The 22,068-nt window shown below is 47.1% G+C and overlaps 1 protein-coding gene and 1 long non-coding RNA gene across 5 annotated transcripts in view; one reads left to right on the top strand and one right to left on the bottom strand.

The window, feature by feature from the left end:
• EPHA6 (EPH receptor A6) overlaps positions 1–22,068 on the top strand; it is an 898,770-nt gene that overhangs the window by 192,826 nt on the left and 683,876 nt on the right. The window lies entirely within an intron of this gene.
• Positions 8,171–20,120, bottom strand: LOC115660294. Its single transcript, XR_004002795.1, has 3 exons — positions 20,108–20,120; positions 12,100–12,103; positions 8,171–8,248 (listed from the first exon to the last, which is right to left on the bottom strand). It is a non-coding gene; the product is annotated as an uncharacterized LOC115660294 (long non-coding RNA).

Raw genomic sequence — 22,068 nt, 5'->3', positions numbered from 1 at the left:
TTTGACAGCTTCACCACATAGTTTACCTCATTCAGTTGCTTGATAATCTTGAAGGGCCCTTTCCAGGCGGCCTGGAGTTTCTTTCTCGTCACGGGGATGAGAACCATCACCTGATCCCCGGTGGCGAAGGCACGGGCCCGTGCCGTGCGGTCATACCAGACCTTTTGCTTCCTCTGGGCTCGGGCCAGATTCTCCCTGGCCAGGCCCATGAGCTCGGCCAGTCTTTCCCGGAAGGTCAGGACATACTCCACCACTGATTCTCCCTCGGGAGTGGCCTTCCCCTCCCATTCGTCCCTCATCAGGTCTAGGGGCCCTCTTACCCGCCTTTCATACAACAGTTTGAAAGGTGAAAACCTGGTAGATTCCTGGGGTACCTTCCTGTACGCGAACAGCAAGTGAGGTAAGTACTTGTCCCAATCCTGCGGGTGCTGGTTCATAAATGTTTTTAGCATCATCTTCAGCGTCCTGTTGAACCTTTCCACCAGCCTGTTGGACTGGGGGTGATACACTGACGCCCAGTTGTGCTGGACCCCACATTTCTGCCATAAGGACCGGAGCAGGTCCGACATGAAGTGGGACTCCTGATCTGTTAAGACCTCCTTGGGGAACCCCACCCGGCTGAAAATTGTCAGCAGCACATCTGCCACTGTGTCTGCTTCGACAGAGGACAAGGCCACCGCCTCAGGGTAGCGAGTGGCAAAATCCACCATCACCAGGATGTATTTCTTCCCTGACCAGGTCGTTTTGCTGAGGGGTCCCACTATGTCCATGGCCACCTTCTGGAAAGGTTCTTTTATGATGAGTAAAGGCCTTAAAGCCACTTTCCCCTTTCCTGGGCCTTTTCCACCCTCTGGCAGGGGTCACAGGATTGGCAGTACTGTCGGATCTGGGTAAAGACCCCAGGCCAGTAAAAGTTCTGTAGCAGCCTCTGCCTGGTGCACCGGATTTCCTGGTGCCCTGCGAGAGGGAAGTCATGGGCCAGGTACAGTAGCTTGTGGCGAAACTTCTGGGGAACCACCAGCTGCCTCTTGATCCCCGATGACTTTACTTCCCCTGAGGGAGCCCATTTTCGGTACAGGAACTGCTTCTCCCACAGGAACCTCTCCTTGCAACCTCTCCTCATGGTCTGTACCTCACTAAGGTCAGCCCGGTCCCTGGGCTTCTGCAAGGAGGGATCTTTCTGCAACTCGGCCTGGAACTCAGCAGCTGGGACAGGGATGGGGACCGGCTCTCTCTTGCTGGCTGAGTCTGAGGCCGCAGCCTCTCTGAGCCGTGCCCCTGGGCATTTCCCGCCCCCCAGGTTAGGGTCCTGCACCTCGGGCCGAGTACCTTCCCCGTTGTCGGGGTGCAGTGCCCTTTGCCGACTCTGACTACGAGTCATGACCAGGGCACTCTGGGTGTTACTAGGCCAGTTGTTGAGGTCCCCTCCCATTAACACATCCGTGGGCAAATGTGGGTGTACCCCCACGTCCTTGGGGCCATCCTTGGCCTCTCACTTCAGATGTACTCTCACCACGAGCACCTTGAATGGGGTCCCGCCCACACCCGTCAGGGTCAGGTAGGTGTCGGGCACCATCCGATCTGAGGCCACCACCTTGGGCCGGGCATGCGTCATCTCTGTGCCCGTGTCCCAGTACCCAGTGACCTTCCTCCCATCTACCTCCAGGGAAACAATGCACTCTTTCTGGAGCGGCAGCCCCGCGCCCACCCAGTAAACCAAAAACCCGGAGCCTGGAGCATCCAGCCCCCCCAGAGGAGCTGACCTAGGGACGACCTCCCTCCTTCACAGGTGGTATGTTGCCAGCCCCCCTTTCCTGGGAATGTAGCCCCTCCTCCGAATGGGTTTTTACCCAGTCCACCCTCTGCGGGTTGGGTCTGCTTGGTCTGTCCCTGAGCTTGGGGCACTGGGCCTGTATGTGGCCTCGTTGGCCACAGTGATAGCAGCCCATGTCTCGTGGGTCCCCTTGAGTGGGTCGGAGAGACCTGACGCTGGATGTTCCCCTTTTGGGGGGGTTCTCCATGGGCCCCCGCTGGGAGGTCCCATGTTGACTCTCTCTCTGCATTGAGGCAGGCCTGCTCCTTCGAGACTCCTCCCTGCCATCCCCTGCCCGACTGTCTACAAATTGGTCGGCCAGCTGGCCTGCATGCTGCGGGTTCTCCGGCTTCTGGTCCCTCAACCACAGCCTCAGGTCAGGTGGGCACTGCTCATACAGGTGCTCCAGTATGAATAGGTCAAGCAGGTCCTCTTTAGTTTGGGCCCCAGCTGTCCCTGCGCCTGGTTGACCAGTTGTAGGTATGTGACCTCACGGGTTTTATGCTGGCTCTGGAACTTTTTCCGGTACATCTCAGGAGTAAGCCCAAACTCACAGAGCAGGGCCTGTTTGAACAGTTTGTAGTCCCCTGCCTCCGCCCCTTTCATCCGGCTGTGCACCTCCACGGCTGTGGAGTCCAGTAAGGGGGTGAGAACTGCGATCCTGTCTGCAGGGTCAACCCTGTGCAGTTTGCAGGCATTCTTAAAGGCCGTTAGGAAGGTATTTATGTCCTCCCCCTCCTTACACCTGGGCAGCAAGTGCTTATCAAAGCTCTTTGTAGGCTTGGGTCCCCCCCTCACTCACCACAGCCGGGGCCTTACTGCTTCTCAGCTGGGCCAGCTCCAGCTCATGTTTATGCTGTTTCTCCTTCTTCTTCCGCTCACGCTGGCGCTGGTTCTCCTCATGTTTACGCTCGTTCTCCTTATGTTTACACTGTTTCGCCTTCTCCTCCAGCTCTTGCCTCTTTAACTCGAGCTTCTTCCGTCTCAGCTCCCTTTCATATTCCAGCCGCATCCGCTCCACGGATGCCGAGCGTCGCCGGGAGGATCCCCTGCTGGGGAGTGAGCTTCGCTGGCAGGATCCCCTGCTGGCCGGGGGGCGTCACGGTGCCCTCGGTATTCACTGGGCTCCTCCCCGCCCTTCCCCTAGGCCTAGGAAGGGGGGGGTCTTGGGAAGCCCTCGTCCGCCGGCTGACCACTCCCAGCGGGGACAGACACTGGTGCCTGCGCTGCATTTGCCAGGTGGCTTCCCTCAGGGTACAGGCTCCGGTATCGTCCATCCCCTGGGACCCACAGTGACTTTTAGCCAGCCCGTAAAACAGAAGGTTTATTGGACAACAGGAACCCAGATTACAGCAGAGCTTGCAGGCACAGTCAGGACCCCTCCATCGAGTCCTTCTGGGCTTTTAGAGTGCTTGGATTCTAGCTAGGATACCCTGAATTCCGCCCACACAGCCCCAAACCCAAACTCAAAACTGCTTCCCTCCTGCCACTCCCTTCCTTTGTCCTCCTTCCCGGGCAAAGGTGTTGACCTTTCCCCTCCTTTACCTAGCTCAGGTTACAGGCTCCGGTATTGTCCATCCCCTAAAGTCCTCCCCTGCTCTCCCATTCCCCACACAGACAGCCCCTACTCCATCACATTATTATATTAAAGCAAACATAGAGTTGTGTTTTGCTTCAGTCTTCTCTAAAAAAAGGTAATTGTGACTATATGCTCAATGACTAATATTAACAGCAAAGGGGATGGAATACAAGACAGACCAGGAAAAGAACATGTTAGATAATATCTGGATAAGTTAGATGTATTCAAGTTGTCAGGGCCTGATGAAATTCACCCTAGGGTACTTAAGGAACTAGTTGAAGCAATCGCTGAACCATTAGTGATTATGTCTGAGAACTCATGGAAGACAAGTAAGGTCCCAGAAGACTGGAGAAGGGCAAACACCGCATCTGTCTTTAAAAAGGAGAATAGAGATACCAAGGGAATTATGCAGCAGTCGGTCTAACTTCAATATAATTAAAAAAATCAATTTGTAAGCGCCTAGAGGAGAGCAGGGTGATAAGTAGTATCCTACGTGGCTTTGTCAAGAACAAATTATGCCAAATCAGCCTAATTTTCTTCTTTGACAGAGTCGTCGTCGTCTTCTTTTGTATGGCTTGGTTAGGTCACAATGACTACACATTTAGATAAGTTGGATAGCCAGCATATTGTGCAGCAGCGAGCTGGTGAATATCCTTAAGGCCCTAGTAAAAGAAAAAAGGGGACACTCAGATATGATGTACTCCATTGTTTATGCCTGGTGACCATAGTCGCATACAGGTATTGGCCTCGTTTTCCATTTAAAGAGGGTTTGTCCATATCTCCCATGAGCTGTCCTGATGTGACTCAATCTGCACCAGTCTTTCCGACATAAATCAAAACCTAGTTGTTCCTCGACAGGATCAGTGATGAGCTGTTTGCTTTGAGCGGTTGAAGTGCTCCATGTGACTCTCCATTGAGCTTCAGCATTGAAGTTGGGTGTAAGGGTCTTGATGCGGTGCCATAAAGGGTTGCAGTATTTTAATCTTGTCTTTGGCAGCTTCTCCAGTGGGATCCTCACATTTGCATTGACATGGTTAAAAAGTGAAATGTTTGAGCAGCTCTTCTAATCTATGGAGGCTGGATATGTGTTAGGACTGGGAGCCAGTTGACTGGAGTTGATTTGAGTGTCCCTGACACTATGCGCATAGCATTTTTGAATTGAGTGTCAAGGAGTTTAGTGTGACTGCTGTGAGACCACACTGGCATACAATATACTGAGGCCATTGTTGCCGTTCATAAGGTGCATGGACTGGAACCCCAGGATGTTCTGGCCAATTTTCTGATTAGTGTGACACAAGACCTGACCTTATTGCAGGTGTTCTCAAGGTGTTGTCGAAAGGTCAAACTCCAGTCCAGTGTAATGCCAAGATACTTCTCGATTAGCCTCATGGCTGACACTCTCAATGCAGAACTGTACATCAAGTTTGGTATTAGCTGTTTTATTGTTCAGACGGAAAGTGGTTACCATGTTTTGTTTGGGGTAGGCCTAAGTTTCCGGCATTGGAAATAATCAGCCATTGTGCTAAGATCTCAGGTTGGGATGCAGCTAGTATGTTGAACAGCTAGGGCAATGTCATTCACACAGATGAATTTCCTTTACTTTGGGTCGCAGTGTATAGATTAAAAAGTATTGGGGCCAGGACCGAACTCTGAGTGATGCCTGAGTTATGAGGTCTTGGTTTACTGATATGGCCATTAAGGTGTATCTTAAAGCAGCGGTCCCCAGTCATTGCCGCCAAGAGGCGGATCATTCACCAGCAGTGAATGGCACTGGAGATCTTGAGGAGGAGGCCCTGTCTCCAGACAGTGTCATGTGCTGAGGACAGGGCCTCCTCCTCAAGATCTCCAATGCCATTCACTGCTGGTGAATGATCCGCCTCTTGGCGGCAATGACTGGGGACCGCTGCTTTAAGATACACCGTAATGGCCATATCAATAAACCAAGACCTCATAACTCAGGCATCACTCAGAGTTCGGTCCTGGACCCTATACTTTTTAATGTGCTGAGGACAGATCAACAAGGGTGATCCCTGTCTTCAACTTACATTGGAATCTTGCCTCAATGCGGCTGGAAAGTGAAGCTACTTGGTCACAGCTGTTCCTTTTCCGGTGAAATCCTGCATGCTCCACTGGGAGGATTTCTTCCATAATATCAGACAGACGGTGAAGCAACACACGTTCCATGAGCTTGCTGATGGTTGAGAGGAGAGAGATGGGGCGCTAGCTGACTGCATACTCTGGGGGTTTCCCAGGCTTCAGTAGGGCAGCCACTGTTGCTTGTCTCCAGCTTGTTGGCACTTCTCCGGTTCTATGCATGGCAGTAAAAAGCACCACCAGCCATTCCTGTCCCTTTCTCCCCAGGCACTCTGGAGGAATGCTATCAATCCCTGCAGTTTTCCTGCTTTTGGTTTCAGACAAATCAACATTGATCTCCTCAACAGAATATGGAGAGGAGAGCAGTGATTCCTCCAGACATAGCTGGAGGTTTCTGCAGAGTTCCTGCTGGCCCTCCTGGCATCCTGTCTGGCCTCTTGCTATTAGAAAGAAGATGAGAGGTGACAGCCCTTGCAGTCACCTTTGCCAGGCATCGTGATGCTGGTTGGGATCCTCCAAGTTGCCGCAAAAGAGCCCATGCCTTATGGCTTATATGGGTGAAATCAAGGCTTTTAACAGCCTCTTTCCAGGCACGCCGAATTCAAGGACTCAAGCAGTGCAGTGGCTTTATCTGGGTCGCTGCTCCTTTCATATTCCCTCAGGAAGATCTTGGATTCTTTCGTCCAGAAGGGGGTGAAAGCCTTGCAGTGACTGTGTGGGATATACTTCTTAACAGTTGATTTTAAGATGTTTGTCAAATGGCCGAAGTTTCTAGGTATCAGTTCGAGTTGTAGGATCTGATGTTCTGCTTCTGGAGTGTACCCATGCCAGTCAGGTTTGTGGAAATTCCAGCACAGCTTTGACACTGACTGCAGAAGTGGCACTTCCAGGCCAATCTAGAGGATAATTGGACCATGTTGGCTATGCAGGATTTGACGGGTTACTCGTGTGATGTACAGAAGAGGAGAAGCAGACATGATGTATCTTGATTTTTAGTAACCCTTTTGAAAAAGTTCCGCCTGACATTCTCATAAGCAAACTAGGAAAATGTTGTCCAGATGAAATTACTATAAGGTAGGTGCATAACTGGCTGGTTGAAATACCATATTCAAAGAATGGTTATCAGTGGTTTGCTGTCAAGCTAGGAGAACATATTTCATGGGGTCCCACAGGGGTCAGACCCTACCTGGCTGCCTACCTACCAGAATGTGGATGGCACCCCAAAGAAGAATGAATTAGAGTGCGTGGAAATGGATATAGGGTATATCTACCTTTCCTCTGTTACCCGCTCTCCCCAAACTCACTCGTGCTCATTTTCACTGGGCTGCTCATGGGATTAGGATGTGGGAGGGGGATCAAGGCTGGGGCAGGGGTTGGGATGTGGTATGAGCGCTTTGGCTGGGGGTGCAGGCTCAGGTGTGGGGCTGGGGATGCTGCTCCGGGCTGGGACTGGGGTTCAGAGGGCAGGAGGTGGATCAAGGCTGGGACAGGGTGTTGAGGTGTGGGAAGGGGTCAGGGTACAGGCTTTCATGAGTAGATTGTTAAGCATTTCTTTAACACAGGTAACAGTTAATACAAAATTCCCAATACATCGTACAGCATTCAAATACCAGTTCATGTTACACATAAGACAAGAGCAATTATTCCTTACCTGAGGAAAAATTAAATGTGAGGATTATTCAGTTACAGGTATATTGATCACGGTCAGTAGCTGACATTGTAGAAAACCAGGAACAGTGGCAGTCAATGGAAACCTTCTTTGATATGTTTCAGTTTCTGACTAGTAAATCTTTCTTGGGTGCCACAGCGGAGGTGGAGTTGTTTAGAAATGAAGGAGCCTGTGTGTAACTCTGATCTTGGTTGTGGAAAAGAGGCAAAAGAGAGGAGTCTGTAAAATTGTGATAGGTAAGGAACCAAAAGGGATAATGCATATTTCATTGACTTCTCTGCACAAGAGTTTCTCTGTTGCTTCCACCTAGACTTCTAGATTCCACGTGGCTGGGGATCTAAACATGGGATGAATTATGGGGCGGCATATTAAGGTAGAGAAGACAACAGAGGAGCAGTGACTATACATATGTTCCTTTGGCCACCCAGCAGATTTCTGGGCAGGAGATTATTCTGGTCTATGTAACGTTAACTTTTCTCTGTCTTTTGTACCCTCTTCATAAAAGGGTTTAGGAAGCAGCTATAAAGGAGGAAGCTCTGATGCCAGTGAGAAGGGAACAAGCCCAAGCTGGCATGGCTTTCTTTGTGGGTATTGTAAAATTAGAACTAGAATAAATATTTGTTGAAAAAGTGTAATTGGCAAAATGTGCTTGTTGAGTTGATAAAGTACTGAGAGACTGTATCCTATAGTCAGCATGGTCTAGTGGATTGAGCACAAACTGGGAGCCAGAAACTCCTGAGTTCTCATGTCACCTCTGCTACTAAATGGTTTAATAAACTTTGCTGTTTATGTAGCATTTGACAAATGCTGCATACCAATCACCCTATAAGGCAGGGGTTCTCAAACTGTGGGTTTAGGACTTCAAAGTGGTCACAACTCTATTTTAATGGGGTCGCCAAGGCTGATGTTAGCCCTGGGCCCCAGCAAGTCTGAAGCCCAAGCCCCACCATCCAGGGCTAAGGTTACATGTCCCCCACTCAGGGCGACAGGGCTCAGGTGGCAGGGTTCGGTGTTTGGTCCCCCCTCATGGGGTCATGTAGCAATTTGTGGTGTTAGTAGGGGGTCACGATGCAATGAAGTTTGAGAACTTCTGCTGTAAGGTACAGTGAGTGCCATTATCCCCATTTTACAGAGGGAGAAACACTGATTCTCGTAGGTTAAGGCCAACATTTTCAAATGTGTCCTCTGATGATGGGTTTGTCCCAGTTTTTGGATGCCCAACTTGGTATCTAGACCCTAGTTTTTAGAAGTAACACATATCCAGGACTTAAGAGTGTAGGTACTCAACATTTCTGAAAATCAAGCCCAAAGAGCATCATGCTAAGCATATAAAAATTGACGCACCCAAAATCAGAGGCCACTTCAGAAGAACTTGGCCCACATGATTTGTTCAAATCACTGCAAATCAGTGTCAGAAACAAGATTAAATGAACCCACATCTTTTTGACTGCTAGGTCTATAATTTACCCCTTAGATCCTGGTGCCTCAAAGACAAGTCATTTAGGCCTGGTCTACTATGGGGAAATGTACAAAATACTGATAGGGTGTCACTTTTTATAAAGCACTGCTTAACTGATGTTAGAGCCAATGGGAACTATAGTACAGACTAGGTTTCCACAGCTAGTCCTGTTTTTAACACCTGTTTGGATTAGACTTCTCTTCTGGTTTAACTAAAATGTTAGTAAAATCAGGTGTAGTTAGGAGAGCCTTGTCTATTCCAGGGATCACTCCTGCTTAGAATTTTATTGTTAATTTCACAAATGTCAGCTTCTCTCTATTTTATCCTCTGTAAAATGCAGCAACAGAACACAAAACGTAGGTCTTTCATAAATAGTGGCTACTGTACTGTTTTTTTATTGATTCTGAGTTATTGCCAGAAGTAACTGTCCAGTTGCTCTAAGTATTTGCACGCACTCACTCACTCACTCATGCCTGTTACCCCAATCAGGGTATGGCCGCCAACAACAGATCTCCAAAGTCCTCTATCCTGGGCCATTCATTCTAACTGGTTCCAGGTATAGCCCGTTTTTTTGCTATCAGCCTGAGGGTCACGTCGCCAGGTGTTTCTTGGATGGCCTCTTTTCCGCTTGCCTTGGGGGTTCCACCACAGTGCCTGTCTGGTGATGTTAGTTGGCTGCTTGCGTAGAGTATGTCCTATCCAACCCCACCTTCTCCTTCTGATTTCTTCCTCTGCTGGGAGTTGACAGGTCCTCTCCAAGAGGTGGATGTTACTGATGGTGTCTGGCCAGCGGATCTGGAGAATCCTTCTGAGGCAGCTATTTATGAAGGTCTGGATCTTCCTGATGGTTGTTTTGGTTGTCCTCCAGGTTTCAGCTCCATATAGTAGGACTGATTTCACATTGGAGTTGAACAGTCGAATTTTTATTGCCAAAGACAGCTCTCTAGAGCTCCAGATGTTCTTGAGCTGTAAGAAGGCTGCTCTTGCCTTACCAATCCTTACTTTGATGTCTGCATCTGTGCCACCCTGCTGGTTGATGATGCTACCTAGGTAGGTGAAGGACTGCGCTTCTTCCAGGGGGCTTCCATTCAGTGTGACTGGGTCATTGCTAGTGGAGTTAATCCTAAGGATCTTGGTCTTGTCCTTGTGAATGTTGAGGCCAACCTGTGATGACGTGGCTGCCACTATGTTGATCTTCTCTTGCATCTGCTGTTTACTGTGCGAAAGGAGTGCAAGGTCGTCAAAAAAGTCCAGGTCATCAAGCTAGGTCCATAACGTCCACTGGATTCCGTTCCTACGCTTGCAGGTGGATGTCTTCATAATCCAATCAATGACGAGAAGAAAGAGAAGTGGTGACAACAAGCATCCTTGCCTGACTCCAGTTTGCATCTGGAAGCTGTTAGTAAGCTGCCCTCCATGGATCACTCTACAGTGTATACCGTCATATGAGTTCTTGATCAGGTTAACCACCTTTGCTGGGATGCCGTAGTGCCGAAGGAGCTTCCAAAGGGTCTCTTGATCCACACTATCGAACGCTTTCTCATAGTCAACAAAATTGATGTACAACGAGGAGTTCCACTCTATAGACTGCTCGACTATGATGCGAAGTGTTTCTGTCTGGTCCGTGCATGATCTGTTCTGCCGGAAACCTGCCTGTTCATCTCGTAGCTGTGGATCGACGGCATCCTTCATCCTCTCCAAGAGGACTCGGTTGAAGACCTTCCCTGGCACCGACAGGAGTGTGATTCCTCTATAATTGGCACAGTTGCTAAGATCTCCTTTCTTGGGGATTTTAGATTCCAATCTACCGGAATCACGTCTTCTTCCCATATCTTCTAAAAGAGGGGGTACAGCATTTCCACTGAAGCATCCAGGTCTGCTTTCAGGGACTCTGCTGGGATGTCATCAGGTCCAGCTGCCTTCCTATTCCTCATCATGGTGATAGCTTTTCTGATCTCGTCTCTGGTTGGTTTATCGCAATTAATTGGGAGGTCCTTGTTAGCTGAGTTGATATCTGATGGATTTGGTGGTGCTGGTCTGTTCAGGAGTTCCTCAAAGTGCTCCACTCATCTGTTCATTTGTTGTTCTATTCCTGTTATAGACTTTCCCTGCTTGTCTTTAACGGGACGTTCTGGCTTACTGAACTTTCCAGACAGTCGCTTGGTAGTATCATACAGCTGTTTCATATTACCACAGTATGCTGCCTGCTCCGCTTCTGCTGCCAATTCATCCACATACTCTCTCTTGTCCTTCCTGATATTCCTCTTCACTACTCTGTGAGCTTCAGCATACTCTTTTTGAGCTTTGGCCTTTGCTGCTCTAGTCCTGCTGTTGTTGACGGCTGCCTTCTTCTTCTTTCTGTCTTCTATCTTGATCAAGGTCTCTGCTGTGATCCACTCTTTCTGCTGGTGTTTCTTAATTCCAAGCACTTCCTGGCATATTGACCTAAGTGTGTCTCTCACTTTCTGCCATCTGTTTAGTACACTGTCTTCCTCTTCCTCAGACCGATCCTGTAATACTGAGAACTTATTCTTCAGTCTCAGTCCAAAATCTTCCTTGATCTTATGGTCCTTCAGAAGGCTGACGTTGTACTTCACTCTTCTGTCTGATGTGTCTATCCAGTTCTTTTTCAGCTTCAGCTTCAATCTTGCCACCACCAAGTGATGGTCGGACGCCGCGTCTGTTCCTCTTCTAACTCTAACGTCCTGCAAAGATCTTCTAAACTTCTTGCTAATGCAGACATGATTGATCTGGTTTTCTGTCGTGCCTGCTGGTGATACCCAGGTACTCTTGTGGATCCGCTTGTGAAGAAAGATGCTACCTCCTATGACCAGGTTGTTAAGTGCACACAAATCCACAAATCTCTCTCCATTCTCACTCATCTCTCCCAGAGCGTGGGTCCCCATGACTTGTTCGTATCCTGTGTTGTCAGGTCCAATTTTGGCATTAAAGTCTCCCATAAGGATGATGATGTCTTTGTCTGGGAGAATCTCTAATATTTTCTGGAGTCTGTTGTAAAAATAATCTTCGTCCTCCTCTTCGCTGTCATTAATTGGAGCATAGCACTGAACAACATTCATCTTAATCCTCTTCATTTTAGTTCTGAAGGATGCTGTGATGATCCTGGGACCATGTGCCTCCCAACCAATCAGTGCTCTCTGTGCCTGCTTGGACAACATGAAGCCTACTCCCTGTGTGTGGGGTGGGTCACTCTCCACACCTGGATATCACCTGAATACAGCAACAACTCTCCTGTCAACAGTCATCTCTGCCCCGCTTGCGTCCATCTTGTCTTGCTAATGCCTAATAGGGTCAGGTTGTTGCTCCTCATCTCTGTTGCAACCTGCATTGTCTTTCCTGACTTGTACATGGTCCTCACGTTCCATGTGCCTGTGGTGGTAGTCCTGGTTGCAAGAAGGGTAATCGGCTTAGTGGCTTCCTCACGACTTTTACCACCCAGCGTCATGCATCTTCGAATTGAAGACCCTTCTTTTTCCAGGGTAAAAGTCTCTGTTGTCTCTATATTTGGCATTTCTGTAGCAGTTTGATTTTTTTACGGGGTGGAGTTGCTAGCCCCACGCCCAACACTCCTCCTTGATCCTGACTTGGGACAGGCAGATGGCCCCAAAGGACCTCTCTGGTGGAGTTAAGTATTTGCACAATAATTAAAATATCATAAAATGCACACATTAAAATTCATAAGCCAATATAAATATTTTTTCTCTGTCAATTTTAGAGCAAATCCAGCTTTTCAGTATTTCGTATGATATGGAAGGTTGGATCCTGTGTTCTTGAAGGAACAAGAGAATTCATACAGTTTCCAAGGCTGTGACCCTCTGTTTCTTTTATGTGGATTCAAATCCCTTCCCATAGAGAGCATTCCTCTGAAACTGAGTTAAATGTTATGTCTCTTCCTGAGCCTTTCCTCTTCCTTCTTATGTGTGCTATTCTGTAGGCGGGGAACATTATTATACTCTATATTCTGTTCTCCAAAGTAGAATTTGCTTTAAATGCATGTTTAGAAAAATGTATATTTCAATGTTAGCTATTGTCTAATCCCTAAATTTCCTGTCAAGTTTGGTCTGGGATACATAAGAGTGGTACTCCTCTAACTTGGCTAAAAAACTACCATAACTGGTATTACAGCTGACAAAATGTATTCAGTTATAAATCTGCCTATCTATCCAACCTCACTTTGTCTGCAGCTGAGCAGAGTCTAATTGCAAAGTAACATTACACTAAGAACTAACTAAGAAAACTTTGATAATATGATCAAATTATAATAAGAACATTAAACGTACAGTATCTTAATATTAATATTTTAGTATCTGTGTGTTGCATATCTTGATGAATTTTAAAAAATCATTAATGTCAGTTTATGAATACTGATGAAACACCAAACTCTGTTAAAAATCAAATCTCAATCCATAAAAGATTTTCCCAATTCATTGAATTGTTAAAAATGGTAACTTGCTCCATAAAGCAATTGTTTCCTGCCTTAGACTGAAAAGTGAAGAATGGTCTTCAGTGAAGAGAAAAACTATGGCACTGGTGCATGAAAGATCAGTCATATCTTTGCAGTAGGGATGTCACACAAATCAGAATCAGAAATACATTCCAGTAATTCTTTACTAAACTTTTAAACATACAAATGGGTTCTTTGGGGGAAGAGGGGAACACCAATGACCAGGGCCAGCTCTAGCAATTTCGCTGCCCCAAGCACAGCGGGAGGTCCACTGGAGCTGCCTGCCACCCTCCCAGCAACCGGCAGGGGCCCCCCCACAGCGTTCTGCCCCAAGCATGCGCTTGGCACACTGTGGCCTGGAGCTGGCCCTGCCAATGACTGAGTAATTTTCCCTGTGACGTCTCAACACCCACCATGGGGTGACCTGATTGACTTTTATAAACAACTCTTTATAACCTTCATTGATGTTGGATTTGGTGTTGCTTGTTAGGGTGGGGGGGTTGGTAGTCATTTAATGTGTATGCAACAGGGAATCTGGGTAAGAGGAGAGGCTGAAGGCCAGATAACTGCAGAAGAAGGAATATTTATGAAGCACACACAAATTCTTAAGTACTGGCTGCAAAACAATTTATGCCTTACTCTCATTCCCACAGTATAGATTAACAATTATTGTTTACTTATTTTTAGAATACCTACATTTAAAGGAAAATAACTCCAAGTATCTAGATAAAGGGTGTCATTTTCAACGTTGCCTAACAAAGAGGTCAGATATAGAGCGATCAATCAGCCTTCATCCTGAAAGGAAACCAGCACAACACTTTCAACAGATGAGCCTAGGAGCTTAAAATTATAACTTTGCTAGACACTAATGTCAAAGTGAGACTCAGGACTCACAGTTTGTCAGACCACTCTATTAGCACAGTGCTCTGATAATAACACCCAGATAATGTGAGCACCATGCAAGACACAAACTATCTTATTTATACAGATAAAAGGGTGAGAATTTACAAGATAACAAGGGAAGCAGAATCTGATACGTTTACCTGGGCTAGGCATGCATATCTTATTTCCTTACTAACTACTGATTTTCTGTTAATGTTTCGCCATTAGCACCCTTGTTTATGCCTACTGTTTCTTTTCCTGGCACCTGTATTTCAACATTTCTTATTTCTGCTTAAAGGTACATACAATATTTCTTTAATCTATTCTTATTTTTACAATATAATTCATTCTACTTTCACAATTTCTCCTTTAGATCAAGCGATGCGATGACCATCATTTTATGTGGGTTCCACATATTAACCGTTCTTTATCTCTTTGTTCATCAGTAATATTCAAAATCATCATATTAGCACTCTGTTTTGGGGCAGTCACCTGGGTGGCATGCCTTACACAATTTTGGATGTAACAGGAGACTAACTGAAAACATACAAAAATTATTAGGATTCCAAACAGGATAGTCAGGGCTCCCTGAAACAAGCAGTTTCCTGTGCCAGAGAAATTGAACAGGTTACTTAGCCACTTCCATAAAGAACTTGGCTCTTCATGGGGAAAATATGTGATTTGTTCTAAGTGGCTAGTTCAATCTATTATCTCATTGGTATCGTCAGGTATAAACACACAACATTGTTTTCCAATGAGAGCACAGGTCCCTCCTTTGGCCGCCAGCACTATGTCCAATGCCTGATGGTTTTGGAGGGCCACCTGTTGGATCGCCCCTGTTTCTTTGGCCAGGGCTCTTAAACTTTCTCCTGTTTCATTTGCCATTATTTTAACTACTGCTTGTAACCTCAGGAGCCTTTTTGCATGGTGTATTACTCCCCCAAGTGGGATAAAGGAACTGCCAATAGCCTCTTCCCAGGTGTCATTACTGTTCCATATTGTGTTAAATGAATAAGGTCCTCCAGTGAGGTCTGGGGAATTGAATGGGATAGCCAGGACAGGAACACCAGTTTGAGAGTGGGCTGGGCTATGACTGCAGACCCAGCATTTAGAAATATTAAGGGTCTGAGCTATCCACACTTGCTGCTGGATAAAAGAATTGTCATTGTGGACTCCCTAGACCTTAAGACACCAGCAGCCGAGGAACAGGCGCCACCAGAGGTACATGTTGGAGGCAGGGCCCTTCTGGTTCTGACATCCTCAACTGAGGGAACCACAGTCACGGTTTTACGTCCACCAGGCAGAAGGCGCTAGGCTCGCTACTGCTTCTTCTTGGGGCTTGCTTCTGGCAACCCTTACGAGAGCATAGATTGTAAGGTATTGCAGGCTGTTCCTCTACATCGTCTTCTGGAGTCAAAATTGACTCTGCGTGGTTCTGAGGTGGTGATTGGTTCACTGGGGTGGTGCATTCTTACACTATGAAGCATGTATCCACTCTGCGATGCCAGACAGTTTAATGGCCGTCTGGGTAGTAAGCAGTACCTGATGATTCTTTGATGCTCTTTAAGTCTCTTTGCTTTTTTCCTTGACTCTGGCTATAACAATCACCTTCACACCTTATCTTTTCCTGATGCATACATTTCTCATTCACACAAACAGATTGAGAATACAAACAGCAGTATTTTATATTGAGCAAAACGGCATTGCAAATTAAACCTTGCTAAGTTTTACAATCAATAACCAAGACAATTTACATTGAGACCCAGGCCTTCAATGTTTCTCTAATTTACTTAACATAGATACAATAGAGCATCCTGTCTCTTACTAACTAAATCTTAAAACAAAGAGTTAAGAGAGGGCCCAATTTGTAATGCATATGGAAAAACAGAATCTTATAGTCCCAGAGGGTCATTTCTTTCTGCTATTCAAAAAGGGTGGCTAGCAGGATGCAATCAAATTATACATTAATTCTTATGGGACATTATAAAATCCTGCTCCTACTTATCCCCCTTTTGACACTAAGATTATTAATCGCCAGTGTCACTTCTTATTTAGTCCATGCAATAGAAAATACTGGGAGGTGATTTGGGCTTGTGGCTTTAGCTTTGCATACATTTGTTTTATCCACCAGCACATTTCAAACATTTCAATTAAACACATACAATTTAAAACCAAAACCAATTAGGGATAGTAACGTTAGTATGCCAGTAGTTGTGGGAGACCATCCAGAAAATATGTTATACCAATGATAAGCTGTTATGTCTTTCTGCAGTGGTAATTCTTAACATGTCCCCATTTGCGTGTATAATATGAATGGTCCCATTTCCCACATTTTTATGTTACCTTTTTACCTTTTAATGCCAAAATTGATAGAAAACTCAGCTAAATCAGTGCTTACAGTAAACGGAGACTTCCTTTTGTTGTTGTTGTGGTGGCAAATAGTAAATGTGATTATTGGTAAACACAGTACTTCATTACATTTACATTTGTCTACTGGTGGGTTGCTAACATTTTTATCCTTTTAAAACATTTTTCCCCGAGAATTACACATAGTCCATTATAGAGTACTTTGGTCTCATTATTCATTTTCTCCCTTATGTAGGATTGTAGTGAATTGTCTTTACTACAGGGCTTTGGAGCAACAGGCATGGATAAGCATACCCACTTTTGAGGAGTCCACTTGGTACAACCTCTAGTGTCCAATAGTTTCCCTTCCTCTCAGCCCACTAGCTCGAGGTCCGGGGGAGCCAGAAGGATCCCATGTACAATATGGGAAGTGGGCTAACTTTCCATATCTTTGCTTCCAGAGCCTGTTGGTGTGCGATTTTAACAACAATTTCTTCACTTAACAAATTTTGTCTCAACTGTACTGGAGACATACTGCATCCATTTATATTGATAGGTATTAAACAATGATCTTTTCCTTTGCTTTAACAGATGCATTAAAATGTCAATATTTTCTGATATTACCCAAAATATCTTATGTTCTAAATATCTGCATTTCAGTACATTCCATAGCTATCGCAGGATGTTTTTTTCTTTCATTTGTTCTGTAGCTGGTATTAGCTTTTTATGATTTTCTGAAAGACAAAAATAAAATTTTTCTACCCCTTTTGGGGTGCATTGATTATTGCTTAAAGATTCCGTTCTTGTACAAATAGCCTTGCTGATTGCAGACAAAACAGAGGAATTTCCTGGGTTTTTTGTTTTATAGGCCAGGTTTTAATGGCTTCTACTTTTTAAGGATTACGGGGAAATTATCCCACTGTTTAGTCATTAAATCCATGAGGTGGTGTACCTCAGTTTTTCTTCTTATATAGCAGACCAAGTTTGTAATGTTTTTCTGCTGTATTAAGCTTTAAGTTTATTCACAGATAATAGCTGAGAAGCATCATTACCCTATTACCTTAAAGGATTTTTCCAAAAATCATACACACTATATGTTGTTACAGGGGTACTTACTAATATTACATTTATTTCAATGTTTAATATTAACAATAACATTAGCGTCAAATCTGTTAAAGGTATCTTGTTATACCATGTCTTTTATTTAGGCAATTTCTTTTGTGCTGGCAGTTCTCACCTTCCTTTATCAGTTAGTTAATTTGCATCAACACAGGCTTGGCTTTTGGATTCAAAGCCATCAGCAGAGCTTAGAGACTCTGGCCTGGTTTATACTACGCGTTTAAACCAAATTTTGCAGCGTTAAACCGAATTAACCCTGTACCCCTCCACACAACAAAGTCCTTTATATCGATATAAAGGGCTCTTTAAACCGATTTCTGTACTCCTCCCTGGCGAGGGGAGTAGCACTGAAATCGGTATTGCCATGTCGGATTAGGGTTAATGTGGCCGCAATTCTACGGTATTGGCCTCCAGGCGGTATCCCACAGTGCACCATTGTAACCGCTCTGGTAAGCAATCTGAACTGGGATGCACTGGCCAGGTAGACAGGAAAAGCCCCACAAACTTTTGAATTTCATTTCCTGTTTGCCCAGCGTTGAGCTCTGATCAGCATGGGTGGCGATGCAGTCCCAAATCCAAAAAGAGCTCCAGCATGGACCGTATGGAAGATACTGGATCTGATCACTGTATGGGGAGACAAATCTGTTCTGTCAGAGCTCCATTACAGAAGACAAAATGACAAAGCATTTGAAAAAATCTTCAGGCTATCATAGACAGAGGCCACAGCAGGGACTCAGCACAGTGCTGCGTGACAAGCGTAATGGAAAGCCAAAAAATCAAATGGACACTCATGGAGGGAGGGAGGGGGGTACTGAGGACTCCAGCTATCCCACAGTCCCCGCAGTCTCCAAAAAGCATTTGCATTCTTGGCTGAGCTCCCAATGCCTGAAGGGTCAAAAACATTTTCCCAGGTGTTTCAGGGTGTATGCCATGAATTTACACCCTCCTCTCCCCCCCCCCGAAAGAAAAGGGAAAAAAATCATTTCTTGACTTTTTTCAATGTCACCCTATGTCTACTGCATGCTGCTGGTAGACGGGGTGCTGCAGCACTGAACACCAGCATCCCCTTCCTGGTGGCAGATGGTGCAAAATGACTGGTAGCCACCATCATCATCAACCCATGAGTGCTCCTGGCTGGCCTCGGTGAGGTTGGCCGGGGGCGCCTGGGTAAAAATGGGAATGACTCCCGGTCATTCCCGGCAGATGGTACAAAAGCCTTGGTAACCGTCCTCATCATAGGAGCTGGAGGCTGAGCTCCATCAGCCCCGCCCCCTTTCATGTCTTAAGAAGATTCTGTACTCCCTGGACTATCATAGCAGCGGGAGGCTGGGCCTCTCTCCCCCTCACCCTTTAATGTCCTGCCTGGAGGCTGCCTCCCCTTTATTTTATCTCACTAAAAACCCAGTGTTTCTTATTCCTGCATTCTTTATTACTTCATCACACAAATGGGGGGACACTGCCATGGTAGCCCAGGATGGTTGGGGGAGAAGGGAAGCAATGGGTGGGGTTGTTGCAGGGGTACCCCATAGAATGGCATGCAGCTCATCATTTCTGCAGGATCTCTGGGGCTCTGACCCGGACTGGCTGTGCTCTCTGGTTCTCTAGTACCCTGGCCCCATATTCTAGGCGGGACTGACTCTATTTTTAGACAAAACATAAAGAAGGGAATGACCTGGGGAGTCATCCCCATTTTTGTCCACGCACCTCAGCGAGGCCAGCCGGGAGCACCCATGACAGCAGCAGATGGTACAAAAGGATTAATAACTGTCATCGCCAATTTCTAATTGCAAACAGTGCAAAATGACTGATAACCATCATCTCACCGCCAATTTACAATGGCAGACAATGCAATAGGGATGGTAACCATCTCTGCTACCTTGCAAAGGCAAATGAATGCTGCTGTGTAGCACTGCAGTACTGTGTCTGTCTGCAGCATCCAGTACACATACAGTGACAAAAGGCAAAACAGGCTCCATGGTTGCCATGTATGGCGTCTGCCAGGGCAATCCAGGGAAAAAGGGCGCGAAATGATTGTCTGCCGTTGCTTTCACGGAGGAAGGATTGAGTGACGACATTTACCCAGAATCACCCGCGACACTGTTTTTGCCCCATCATGCATTGGGATCTCAGCCCAGAATTCCAATGGGCAGGGGAGACTGTGGGAACTATGGGATAGCTACCCACAATGCAACGCTCCGGAAATGGACGCTAGTCTCAGTATATGGACCCACACTGCCCAATTAATATGCTTAGTGTGGCCGTGTGCACTCGACTTTATACAATCTGTTTTTAAAAAACAGTTTCTGTAAAATCAGAATAATCCCGTAGTGTAGACATACCCTCTGTCTTAAAAGGGACACAATCAACTTCCACCAGAGTTTTGATTTCTTTCCACTTTCAACTCCTGCTTACAAAAGACACAGAGATCTGAAAAAGAAAACACAGTCTACTGCAGCTCTTTTTGGAGCCCTAATAGGATTTTAATTCAGTAGCATGTTTCATTTGTATTTCTTTTACCCCTTTCTACAGTATATGCTGCACATGTCCTAGGGAAAATGCACATCCCTTCTATACTATAACTTTTAAAACATTAGCCATATCAATTTTTACATAAGGTGTAACAGTTTCTTTTGTTCTTACAGTTTTTAAGTACCCTTATCAAAGTGACAGTCTGATTACACAGAGCCATTTTAAGGCTCAGTGTTTTTAACATTGCTTCTTTTTGTTTTGTGTACCTCACCTCAGCTGTTGCTTCAGAGGGTCATTGTTAATTTCTTATTCTTCTTCGAGTGCTTGCTCATATCCATTCCAGTAGGTGTATGTGCGCCGCATGCACGTTCGTCGGAGACTTTTACCCTAGCAACACTCGGTGGGCTGGCAGGGCGCCCCCTGGTGTGGCGCCGCCATGGCGCTGTTTATATACCCCTGCCGGCCCGCCGCTCCTCAGTTCCTTCTTACCGCCCGTGTCGGTCGTTGGAACTGTGGAGCGCAGCTTGCTGTTCTCCACCTCCCTAGCGATTCACTCGTCTTCTCTTATATTGTATATAGTTCGATCAATTGTAGTTAGTTATTGTTATTTAGTAGTTTTGTTTGTTGTATTGTAGATAGTTAAGAGGATTGGGGGTTAGCCCCTTCCCCGACCCCAGTACTGGGCCCATGCCCGGCTCACCGGGCTTCAAACCGTGCGCGGTCTGTCATCGGCCGATGCCCACTGGTGACCCGCACGACGCCTGCCTTAAGTGCTTGGGCGAGACTCATTTGACAGATAAGTGCCGGATCTGTAAGGCTTTTAAGCCCCGAACTAAAAAAGAGCGGGACGTTCGCCTCAAGCAGTTACTGATGGAGACGGCCCTGACTCCCTACTCCTCGGCACCGGCATCGGCACTGAGATCAACTGCTTCATCGGCACCGGAGCATACCTCTTCAGCGAAGACTCCGGGTCACCGACCTTCTCCAGCACCAGCTTCTACCCGGCACCACTCACTTTCACCTTTGAGCAAGAAGCGCAAGCCTCCTGCAGCTGCTATATCCGCACCACAGTCAGAGCGCTTAGCCAGGCCGGACCGCCCGGCACTGCCGTCTGCCGCGGCATCGACTTCCACTGCGCCGTCGAGTCCGGTGCCTACCAGCTCCCCGGCGCGGGCCGTGGTTGAGCTTGTCGTGCCCTCCACTCCGGAGACGTTCTCCGCGGCACGGGACCTGATCGCCTTAACGGAGCCTGAGCTGCCTCGACCCCCGGCACTGCCGGTGCGGGTCCCTCAATCCACAGGCAAGCCGGCACTTGTAAGACCTTCTTCGCCCTGTACCATGGGACTTCATCGCTCTTGGTCCCGGTCCAGGTCCCGCAGACGCTCACGGTCCTGCCATCGATCTCGGTCCTGCAGCCGCTCACAGTCCCGGTACCGTTCCCCGTTGCGGCACCGGTCGTACTCGTGGTACCGCTCGAGGTCCCGGTCGCCGTCCAGGTACTACTGGCACCGTTCCAGATCCTGTCATCACTCGCGGCACCGGGCTTCCTGCAGCCGATCTTGGCACGACAGCTCCCGGCACCGGTCGACCTCCCGGCACCGCGCTGGTCGCAGGTCCCGGTCGCAATCTCGGCACCGTTGAGGCTCTTGGCACCACTCCCCGACACCGCGTAGGGACTGTTCCAGTGGACGCAGGGACCATCACTTCACGGTCTCCGCCCTGCCATGGCCATCTCGTCAACCATCAATCTCCTCTCATGCCAGGTCGGCATCCTGTGGGGACTCGGACAATCAGCAGGACCCTCATCAGTGGTCCTTTTGGACACCTTGGGTCTACCATCAGAGCCAAGGTGTCCCACATCCGCCGTCGCGCTCGGGCCTCTCCGAACATAGGGCGCCAGAGGCCACGGTGAGCAGACCTCCTCCAGCAGGTACAGAACATCTCCCAGCGCAGGTCTCAGACATGCAAGAACCACCCCAGGACGTTCCATAGGACCAGGAGTCACTTCAAGACCCATTGGTTCCCGGGGTCTCTTCCTCTTCGGGAGGCAGTAGCGGGGACGGTCACATCTGGCCCGCCTCCAATTGACCTTCGGTCACACCAGGACCTCCTCCACTGGGTCGCTCTTAACATAAACCTACCCGTGGAGGATGTTCCTGAGGTGGAAGACCCA

The sequence above is a fragment of the Gopherus evgoodei genome, chromosome 1 (assembly GCF_007399415.2).
Source record: "Gopherus evgoodei ecotype Sinaloan lineage chromosome 1, rGopEvg1_v1.p, whole genome shotgun sequence".
NCBI classification, from domain to species: domain Eukaryota; kingdom Metazoa; phylum Chordata; order Testudines; family Testudinidae; genus Gopherus; species Gopherus evgoodei.
This window is presented reverse-complemented; position numbering and strand designations above follow the sequence as displayed.